The sequence below is a fragment of the Corvus brachyrhynchos genome, unplaced genomic scaffold (genome assembly GCF_000691975.1).
Source record: "Corvus brachyrhynchos isolate BGI_N302 unplaced genomic scaffold, ASM69197v1 scaffold523, whole genome shotgun sequence".
Classification (NCBI taxonomy): Eukaryota; Metazoa; Chordata; class Aves; order Passeriformes; family Corvidae; genus Corvus; species Corvus brachyrhynchos.
In genome coordinates this window covers 2495604-2505783 of record NW_008237265.1, presented here as the reverse complement: position 1 = coordinate 2505783, position 10180 = coordinate 2495604, and positions in this window count along the sequence as shown.

The window sequence follows — 10180 nt, the reverse complement described above, 5'->3', positions numbered from 1 at the left end:
GGAACCACGTGCAACTGAAGGAAAACCCTTTTTTCCTTAAGCATAAGAGAGAGACTTTTCAAGAACTGGAACACTGACTAACATCCCATGTTCTGTTATCCTTGTGTGAGCTGGGTAAAAGGAGAGAAGTGCTGGAAAGGGGGAGGAGGGGAGGGGGATTTGCTTTAATTTTGTTATGTTATTTTCTCTTTACTTTTAATTCTATTAGTAATAAAGCTCTTTCATTGTACTGCAACTGTTTAAGGTTTGTGCCTGCTTTGGTTTCTCCTAATTCTTATCTCACAGAGGGAGAATGCTGGCGTTCAGTAAGTAATGAATATTTTGAACCAAAACCACTACATTTAATTGGTGTTTCCGCCCAGTTTCGAACTCAACCCACTACAAAATGTCACTCCACAGTGATAGATCCTCTAGGAGTGACCAGCTAATGTCCATGTAATCAAATAAAGGAGTGATTCCACTATGTAGAACCATGCCTGGAAGAGATGACATTCAGCTAAAACACAATGAACAACAGTCATGGGAATGTGACAGTGTATTTGTCTGTAATCGCCTGAAAGTCTCTACTCCTGTGTCTTCACTCATGAAGAAAATGAATATGGGATACACTTGCCTGAGATACAAACACACTCTTGTGTGTGTGTTCTCCATGAAAGTAGGTTCTGAAGAAAAATTGAATGCCAAAATTGCTAGCTGTTTAAAAAGAACAATCATTGCCTCCTTCACAGAATAAATAAACTCAGAATATAAGGGAGAAGTTTTCTTTTTTCTTTTTCTTTTGAAAATCTACATAAGTTTAACATATGAAAGTAATGCTGACATTACTATTTGGGTCCTCTTCCCCAATACTGAGTTGAAGAGAAATCTGGCAGTGAAAACTCCAGCATGAATTTTTTTACTGGAACCAGAACAGCAAACCAGAAGAGAGTTTATAGACATTTCTAGTAAGGCTGGCTTTACTAAGAAAGGAAACAGCTCACTGTGACAGGCAGTGAAGTGAAACGGACCTTGGATTCTGTGAGCTGTCAGAAAATACAGATGGATGCATGAACAGCATGGGTGTGAAAAAGATTCTTTTGACCCGTGATGGAGTCTGGCAAATGCTGGCTTGAGAAATCATAGTGAAAGACTACAGTTCTCAACATATATTTTGGAAAATGAAAAACATGAGTGAACTTTTTTTTAGGACACTTTATATAACCCAGTTCAATAAAGAATTTAAGGGCATATATAAATTAAGGTGTGTGAGTAATCCCAGTGAAGTTAATAAGCCAGTTAAATAATGATGAAGTGTTTGGCTGTATTGAAATCAGGCTACATACCATCCCATGGGAACAAGTCCTACTGCACTCCAACAGAAATATTATCAGTTTCTTCAGTGGCAGTCTCTTGCAAAGTTAGAGCTATTCTTAGCTTTGCTGCTTCAGAGCAAACAGTCCCAATTTCTTCCAGCTATGATCAGAACAACGGTACTTGAACATCTACTGTGAAAGTTCAGAGTTCAAAAGAAAAGCAGCTAGAAAGACTTTGCAAGGGGACACAGAGAGTTAGTCAATGACCACTAACATGGATCTGCATTCCATGTGTTTAGCAGAGGACTCTAAATATGGACCATCCTCAGTATAACTTAAGTAGAGAAGTCTCCACAGTTGGATTTTTAGGGGTTTTGTTGCACTATCACAATGTTGCTGAATTTTCTGTTCCACATTAAATTCAGTTCCTTGTGGTTTTTTCCTAGTCACAAAGTCATCTTTGTATTTCAGTGGGGGCAAGGAAACGGAATGGTTTGGTGTAGGGTGTAGTAAATGGTCTGGAATAGACATATATTTAAATCATAGAATGGTCTGTGTTGGAAGGGAACTTAGAGCCCATCCCATTTCACTCCCTGCCGTGGTAGGGACACCTTCCACTATCCCAGGTTGCTCCAACCCCTGTCCAACCTGGTCTTGAACACTTTCAGGCATGGGGCATCCACATCTTCTCTGGGGACTGTGTACCAGGGCCTCACCAGCCTCACAGCAGAGAATTTCTTCCTGATATCCAATCTAAACCTCCTCTCTGTCAGTTTGAGACCATTCCCCCTTGTCCTGTCACTCCAGGCCCTTGTAAATAGTCTCTCTCCATCTTTCTTCTAGGCTCCCTTCAGGTACTGGAGAGGGCAGTTAGGTCACCCAAGGACCTTCTGTTTTCCAGGCTGAACAATCCCAATTCACCTAGCCTTTCCTCACAGGCTATAAATCATCCTTAATTCTGACAGTTTCAGAAGATACAAAACAATATACTAATATTTCAACAAATTTTATATGTTTTAGTGCATTTAAAATGAAATGTCAAACTTGGAGGCAGAATGTTCCACAGTGTTCACTTAATAAACATGAGTTTCTTTCTGGAAATAATAATAAATTTTAAAATTTCTGTAAAATAGTCAGTGAAACCACTGGAATATGGAAGTCAACATAGGTGCTTTCATTTATAAAAGGAGAAGGTTTGTTTTACTCCAGGGTAAAAGTTTGGGGATAATTTATTATGCTAGTTTTGTCTTGAGGATTTGGCAAATTCTCAAGAATAACAGCTTTCGTAATTGTACAAGGTCAGTTCAGCTTGTAAGCAGTCTGGATTGAGGTCTTAGCAGAGGCAGGCCACCTTCCTAGGCAACCTAGATTTTCCTTGTAGGGAAGAGTTAACAGCAGTATTGGCCCCACTGAAGTCAGTGGGAATTTTGCCAATGATTTCTGTAGAGCCAAGCTTTCACTTGTCTTTAGCAGAGCTATTAAATACAGTATATTGCATAAACTGAGATGAATAAAGACACTTCTTTTTCTGGATTCATGTAAATGATTCTGCAAATGCTTTTCATATGACCTATCTGCTGCAGGAGAGTTAAGACACAATTTATATAGCTCCTAAATACACCTATTTGAAAGAATCCTGTTTTCTGACTTGCAATGCAACTATTACTGACATGCACAAGTTAGATCTTCATAATGACAGCCTGTATGTTTGTAGAGTACAAATTATGGAATAACTATCCAGCAAATGTTTGTATCTGCTATTCTGTTGGAAATGTGCCTGTCTGTACATTTCTAAGTTTGGAGAAAACATGAGAGCTATTCTGAACACTAGTGTTTCTGTAATATAGACTATATAGGATGCTGCTTTGAAACAGGGGAAATAGAAGTTAAAATTGGACAAAATTATTTCATACCACAATCGTGGGAAGCTAATGGCTTAAAGTTGCTAGTTTTTAACAACTATTTCTTATGTGTCTTGTTTAATTTTATGGAGCTCAAAACATTTTACAAATCAGGTTATCCCTGTAGACAACATGTGGCACTACGAGGTCCAGTATTTGGCCAAAAGGTATCTCAGAAGCCAGAGAGAATGAGCTAGAAAGAGAATGTTTGTTAAAGTCTGCTCAAACTTGCTTTTCAGCAGGCCACATTTCTCTTGGATAATTAACTCCTAAATAGTTAGGACTTTCAGGGTGTGTGGGTCATTTTTGTGAGCAGCCTAGATTTTTTTCTGCCTCCTTTTGGTGTAAGTTGCTGCTGTCTGTCTGTATGCCACATCCTGTTTTCATACATTCACCTGGGAGCTGTTCTTCCCTCTTGCAGCAATAGCTCATTGACCCAATCCCAAACTCTTTGACTATATGAAAGAACAATTGTGAGATCAAAGTTGAAAGAAATAAAAGTGTCAGGAAGGGGTAGTCTGGAAAATATCTGGTTAGTTGGTTCATGTTCTTTTAGCTGGAACCTAAACTTTGTTGCTTCCTCTGCTTCCAGAGCTCACCCAGGAGCTAAGAAAGGAATGACAGAGTAGTCCCTGACATTAGCTCAATGTTATCCAAAATGTAGAGTATACTGTAGCTCTCCAAAGACTCTGAGCCAGCCTCCTCATCCACATAGGCTGTGGCTAATGATGGAGTATATACAACTGAAACTGGCTGTCCTGAGAACCACAGGGTACATGCAGCATGGAACATGAGGTTCATTTAATAGAGCTCGTCTATTTATTTTGCCTTTTGCAGCATTACATAGGTGTTCTGATCCATTCACCCTTCCAACTAGAACCCAGTGTCTACTAATTTCACATGTACCAGATATCAACCAGTTTCTGGAATTGTGCCAGAAAATATGTTATGTTTATAATATTTTTATTCTAAACAGTTTGCTACACTACAATAACTTTAAAAATCATGTTTATTAAGGTATGCTCTCATAGCCACTGCTCAGAATTGTGTCAGAATTTTGTAAATGCAAGCCACACTCCCTGTCAATTGTATTACAGACGTGTTTGTAGAATCAGGCCTCCGAGAATCATCTTGGGTTCCTGGGACAAAGATATTAAGCCCAAGGCTGTGAAGTCTAAAAGATGTGATGCATGAGTAAATAAAGTTTGAGAACCTCTGATAAGGAAACTGAGACTGAGGAAATGAAACAGGCTGTCTGTGAAACTGGGGGAGAAGGAGGAAAAGAGTATACATGAATTTGTTGTAGAGTTTTATCAGTGTTCATACTCTTTCCACTGACTGCCTGCTTACATTATACTGTGTTTAAATTGCAGTTTCTACTGGTAAGATAAAAGTTTTCTGGCAGGCTGGGACTGTTTGAAGATGGGTAGGATGGGTTCTTGTTTATTAGAATTACACAAAAAGACTTGTAAATAATACAGAAAATTCATAAAATGATGAAGAAACAGCGCTGAATGATGCAGGTCTTCAGTGATTATGAGGAAGCATAGAAAACTGCTCCTGGTTTAAAGCTGGTAGGTACAGCTGACTCTGGGATTTTATTTATTCAAGCCTGAAATGTCTTACATTCATTTGTATATTTTCTGGTGCCCAAAGATCATTGGGTCACATACTTGAATATTACTTTTGTTTGACAAGGGATGGAGTTCAGATTTACCAGGGTTATCAGGAGGGGAAAAGGCCTTTATCAGAATAGCCATTTACTTTATTTATTGTTTTTCCCCACCCTTTATAATGAGATTTTATTTAGACTGCAGCTAAAATAGTGACTGATTCGTGCTGTTGTTGGATTTGTGGAGGCTCCAAGCAGAGTCTAAGGCAGATGCCATTGTCCCCTCCTACCTGTGTGCGCATGACTCCCACTGTTCTCCAACTTAACCAAAGGATCCCAGCCTTCCTGGGGCTCAGGTCCTGGAGAATACCTTGCAGATCCACACATCAGACTAGGTCAGTGTGTGGGGACATGAGAAAGTTTAGAAGGGGAAAGGAAATTTATGGGAAGTGGGAGATCTGAGAAACTGGGAGGATGCATCTCTAGAAGGAGAGGCAGGAAATGCCCCATGAATGTCAGATTGAGTTATTCCTGAATTCTACAAATAATACCACAAGGGAAATTACATGGATCATCAAAACATTCCTCTATGCCCAAATAAATTTCCTCTTGTCTTAGAAGCAGCCCCCATACATAATAATGGACAACCAGTGTGGGTTCTGAGTGTCCAAGATAGCTATATCTAATTCCCTAAATCAGAGAGGACAGAAAAGAAAATGTAGGCAATATGCAAAAAATGGATACAAATTCCAAAATGGGCAAAACCTCAACATGCTTAGAAGCAACACTGTTGAAAAGGACTCAGGGTTATGAGTCCCAGTCTGGAATATTTAACTGATCCATGCAAAGAGGGGTTTTGTCTTTGACAAGAAAAGCTCTTTAAGATAAGCCAAGCCTCTTCTGACAGTCTCTAGGCATTTGAAACATAGAGCCCAGGCAAATTCCCTTGTTTGGATACAAGCATCTGTATTTCTTGTCTATGCATATGGCATAGTGGCTTGGACTACTGGCATCTGTGTAATTGTACATATGCATATATATATATATATAATACGACTTATGTATGTATTTCTATGTAATACGATTTATATAAAGAACAGTGTAAATTCAGGATTGTTATGAATGGCATAGTAATTGTTCTGGAAGGAATTCCAGCCTTGACTTTAGCTACAAGATGCCATAACAAGCCTGATGGTGGTGTCTGGGTGGGCCTTCTTGGAGGTGCAGTTTTGGACTCTTAGGGCAACAGAGGAGGCTCACAGTCATCCCACTTCCTTTTGTTTACCTAGGCTGGGAGCCATTTCGTATGGATAGTCTGTAGTTTGGGATTTGAGGATGGGGATGTGCCTGCATCCTGATTTATTCCAAATTAATCCCTGACAAGGATTTGGAAGTGCATATGAAGTGCCCCCAAGTGACACTACGCTAAGGGGCTTTGGTGATCAGTGGTGATGCGCAAAGTGTCAGCAACTTCAACATGAATACAAGCCCAGAGAGCTATTAAAAGCTAAACTACGTTGATTTAGACTCAAAATAACCAAGCAATTGTTATCTGTAATGGCAGTAGCAGTTTCAAAAAATAATCAAGGATTACTGTGCATCCATCTCTGAAAACTCTGCTAAGTTTTCTTTGTAAAAGATGTCTTCTAGTTTAATGAGCAACTTATCATTACTGTCCAAAAGGCAAGATAGTCGGAAAGGTTCCCATAAGCCTTCAAAATCCATTTCCTATATTAAGATACTAAACCAAAAGAATTCTAAAACTTCCAATATTAAAATGATTATGTGTCAAGTTGTTGCCACATGTCTTTTGTACATAGGTTTTATTCAAGTTCAGAAAATATTCAGGTAGTGTTTTCTCCAGGAAAGAAGCCAAATGTCAGTTGTACCGTGCCTGTACTAGTGTTTGGAGCTTAGCTAAGTGGTCATTTGTACTCCACTAGCCATGGATTTACCTACTGTAGGGTTTGGGGTCTTTTATTTACAGTGAGAGATGGTAAGATCCACATGAATCCTCTTAATTCTTGTGTATCTGTACCAATCAGTGATGTATTCTTCCTATTAAGAAGGAAAAGAGGCCTTTTTATGCATCTTTAATGAGGCACATTTTCATAACAAGAACCAATATGTAGCTTCATTTTTTGCCATAGGGCCGAAGGAGTTTCCCTTTACAGTTAGAAATCTACAGTTAGATTTAATTTCTAGGGGAATCTATTAACTTCCTTGCAACATTCTTCCTGCAAACAGGGAAGATAGTGCAATTTAATTTCCCTCTCTTTTGCTCAAGTTCTAGGACAGATAGGTGGAGTGGTAAAAAAATCAGACTTTGGGAGCTGCAGTAAAAGAGATGAGCTAGGAGGCACAGCAGCTGGGACCCTGGGTCAGCTTTGTTCATTAGACAGAGGTCGATACCCTTATTTAGACTTAATCAGGCCATCTCAAGAATTCCTGAGTAGCCAAATGGGAGCTGTGAACCTGCTGCCATAGATGGCTAGATTTGATAGAGTAAGTCTAAATTCTTTGTCAGTCTACTTGTGTGTCTCTACTCTCAACAGGACCCTTGGAAATGACTTGCGGAATGATTTTATTAATGATTAGCTGTCACTGCTCATTAATCTGAGCTTCTGCAAATGATTTCTATTCTTATGAAGTAGAAACAAAATCCTCATTAAAGAATTTGTTTGTTTTAGAGCTACACAAAAGATTACAGGGCCTTTATGAACAGATATAAGAAAAAAATTTGGTTATGCAAAATGTTCCGTCTCATAAACCCTTGCTTTCCATTGACTCCCAGGACCTCTGCATTGAGCCTGAAGTGCATGGCTCAGCTCATTACAAAGCTTGGGGTCAGTAATTGGAATCACATGTACTTGAGGCCTCTCAATCTGACTGTAGGTGAGAGTGCCAATTTATCCTGGAAATGTGTATTAAACAAAAAAAACCCCACCCCAAACCAAGGAAAAACCTATTGTCAGATCTGCAGATGACCATAGCCATGATGTTTTCTAGAAATACTTTTTAAACTTTTATTTAAATTTGCCTCATTTCTGGTATAGTTTGTGGTGGCGAACTAAATGGGAACAAGGAATTCTTACTCTGGAGTAAAAATGTCGACACATGGTGTTAATCAGAGTAACTCCATGTGTGGACAGGCACATGTATAACTTTACACTGTTTTAGGCACGCTGGGTGAAGTTCTTTCTATCCACCTTTAATCAATTTGGGGAGGTTTTAATGTAGAGTGAAATAAGGCAATATTGAACTGAACCCAGAGTTTCTGTCGAGGGGATTCCTCTGGTTCAGTTAAGCTGGTATGAATTTTAGACAAGGTGTAATCTTTGTTAGGTGTCTCCCACAGCTGTCTGATACATGAAAAATGGTAACTTGGAGGTTGGAATGAAACACTGGGAAGGTCCTGCTGTAACTGATGTAAAATCATTTTAAACTGAGTTAGGGCATTAAAAAAAGAGGGAGAAATAGACATGCTTATGTAGAAAATCCTCCAATTAAAATCCCCCCCAAATAAAATCAGCCATACATCCTTTTTCTCCTTTTCCAGCTGCCCCTTCCCAATAAGACAGAGGAGAAAACCAACCAACCAACCAACAACAACAACAAAAAACGGAAAAACCCACAACAACAACAACAAAACCAAACCAGCAGTCAAAGGAAGATGATGTAGGCATTTTGAGTGAGGATGGAGGTCAGTTCTTGGATAACTCTTTCTGCTGTAGATGTGGGAGGCAGCCCAGAAGGGCGCTGGAACTAGGTTCAAAAGGAACAAAAGGAAATGGCCCTTCGCACAGTCAGTGGTAAATCCATGAAACCTCCTGCCAAAGGGTATTTTGGATGATAAAGTTTTACAAGAACTCGTGGGGAGACATGATAAATACCTGAAATAGAAATTCACTGAGGGCTACTAAGTACACATAGACCACATTTCACCAAGGAAATGCTCCAAACTCAAAGGAACTGAAGGCTGGAAGAGTGGCCAGGAAAATTATCACGTGTGTTTTTCTTATTCATGTTCTTCCACTACTTTACGATTGTGGCTGAAGACAGGCTATTGAGATAGTTGGACTCTTGGCCTTATGGCTGTATTTGTGTTCTTGTGTTAGAAAAGTACAGATAACCTGGTGCGGAAGAAAACACACATTCAACTCTTACTGACTTAAATACTTTTTCCGATTGGACATTTTGAGGAGAGATACTCAAAAATTGCATTATTGGGTATTTACAAGAAGAATAGCCCAATTAGAGTCCACGTGGCACAACCTCCAAGTAAACACACACTGACTTCCAACTCTTTGTTTGAGTAAAATCGAGGTCAAAGTATACAGGGGTGTTGAACTTTGTGTATTTCCATCCCCATTTGCCTGCAAATATTTTCCCTCCCATTATCTTAAAGATCTCAGCAACAGCATTACCAACTGGGTCTTTTGACCACTATCAGTGTTTGTGTTGCTGTTTAAATAAGATAAGGAGGTTAAAAAAAAAAAAAGGGAAGGGAGAGAGAGAGAAGAGCTGCCTCACTTGGGTTGAAATTCTTATCCTGACTTCTTAAGAGGAGGGGGAGGGAAGAAAGGATTTTTATTTTTCCCACTGAATTTCATTGAAAGATTCTAGAATCTCTCTCCTTTAAAAAATCTTATTTTATTGACAAAAGCTGTATTGGGGTAAAATCCACGGAAAGACCTAGAAGGGGGATTGAATATCTCCCCTTTAGAGGTTAAACCTCTGCTAGGTGGTTTCTTTTGTTTTGTTTTGCTTTGCCTTGCTTTTGTGGCTTTCTCCTACTTGGCACCGAGAGAAGTCGCTGCACTTCTTCACAGAATCAGTCACGCCGGCCCGAGGTTCACGCTGAGGATCTGCAAAGTTTTCCGAGCTCAAGGGAGTCACTTTTACAGCGTGTGGGGGCGGCGGGGTATTAGAAGCAACAGGGCTCGTGCCTCCGAGCTGCGGTGACGGCTCTGTTCTGCCGAGCACTTGCAGGCTGTATAATTAACCGGGCAGGCAGTGAATTAAATCTTTGTAAAGCCCACCGAGTGGGGGGTTCCTGAAAGCTCTTTTCCAACCGGTCTCAGGCGGCTGGGATAACAGCAGCAGCAGCATGGGGGCGGCGGGGTATTAGAAGCAACAGGGCTCGTGCCTCCGAGCTGCGGTGACGGCTCTGTTCTGCCGAGCACTTGCAGGCTGTATAATTAACCGGGCAGGCAGTGAATTAAATCTTTGTAAAGCCCACCGAGTGGGGGGTTCCTGAAAGCTCTTTTCCAACCGGTCTCAGGCGGCTGGGATAACAGCAGCAGCAGCAAGCGAAAAGGGGGAGCCCACTGGACGCCGCAGGAGAGCCAAGACCCGCTCGGAGGAGCGCTCCC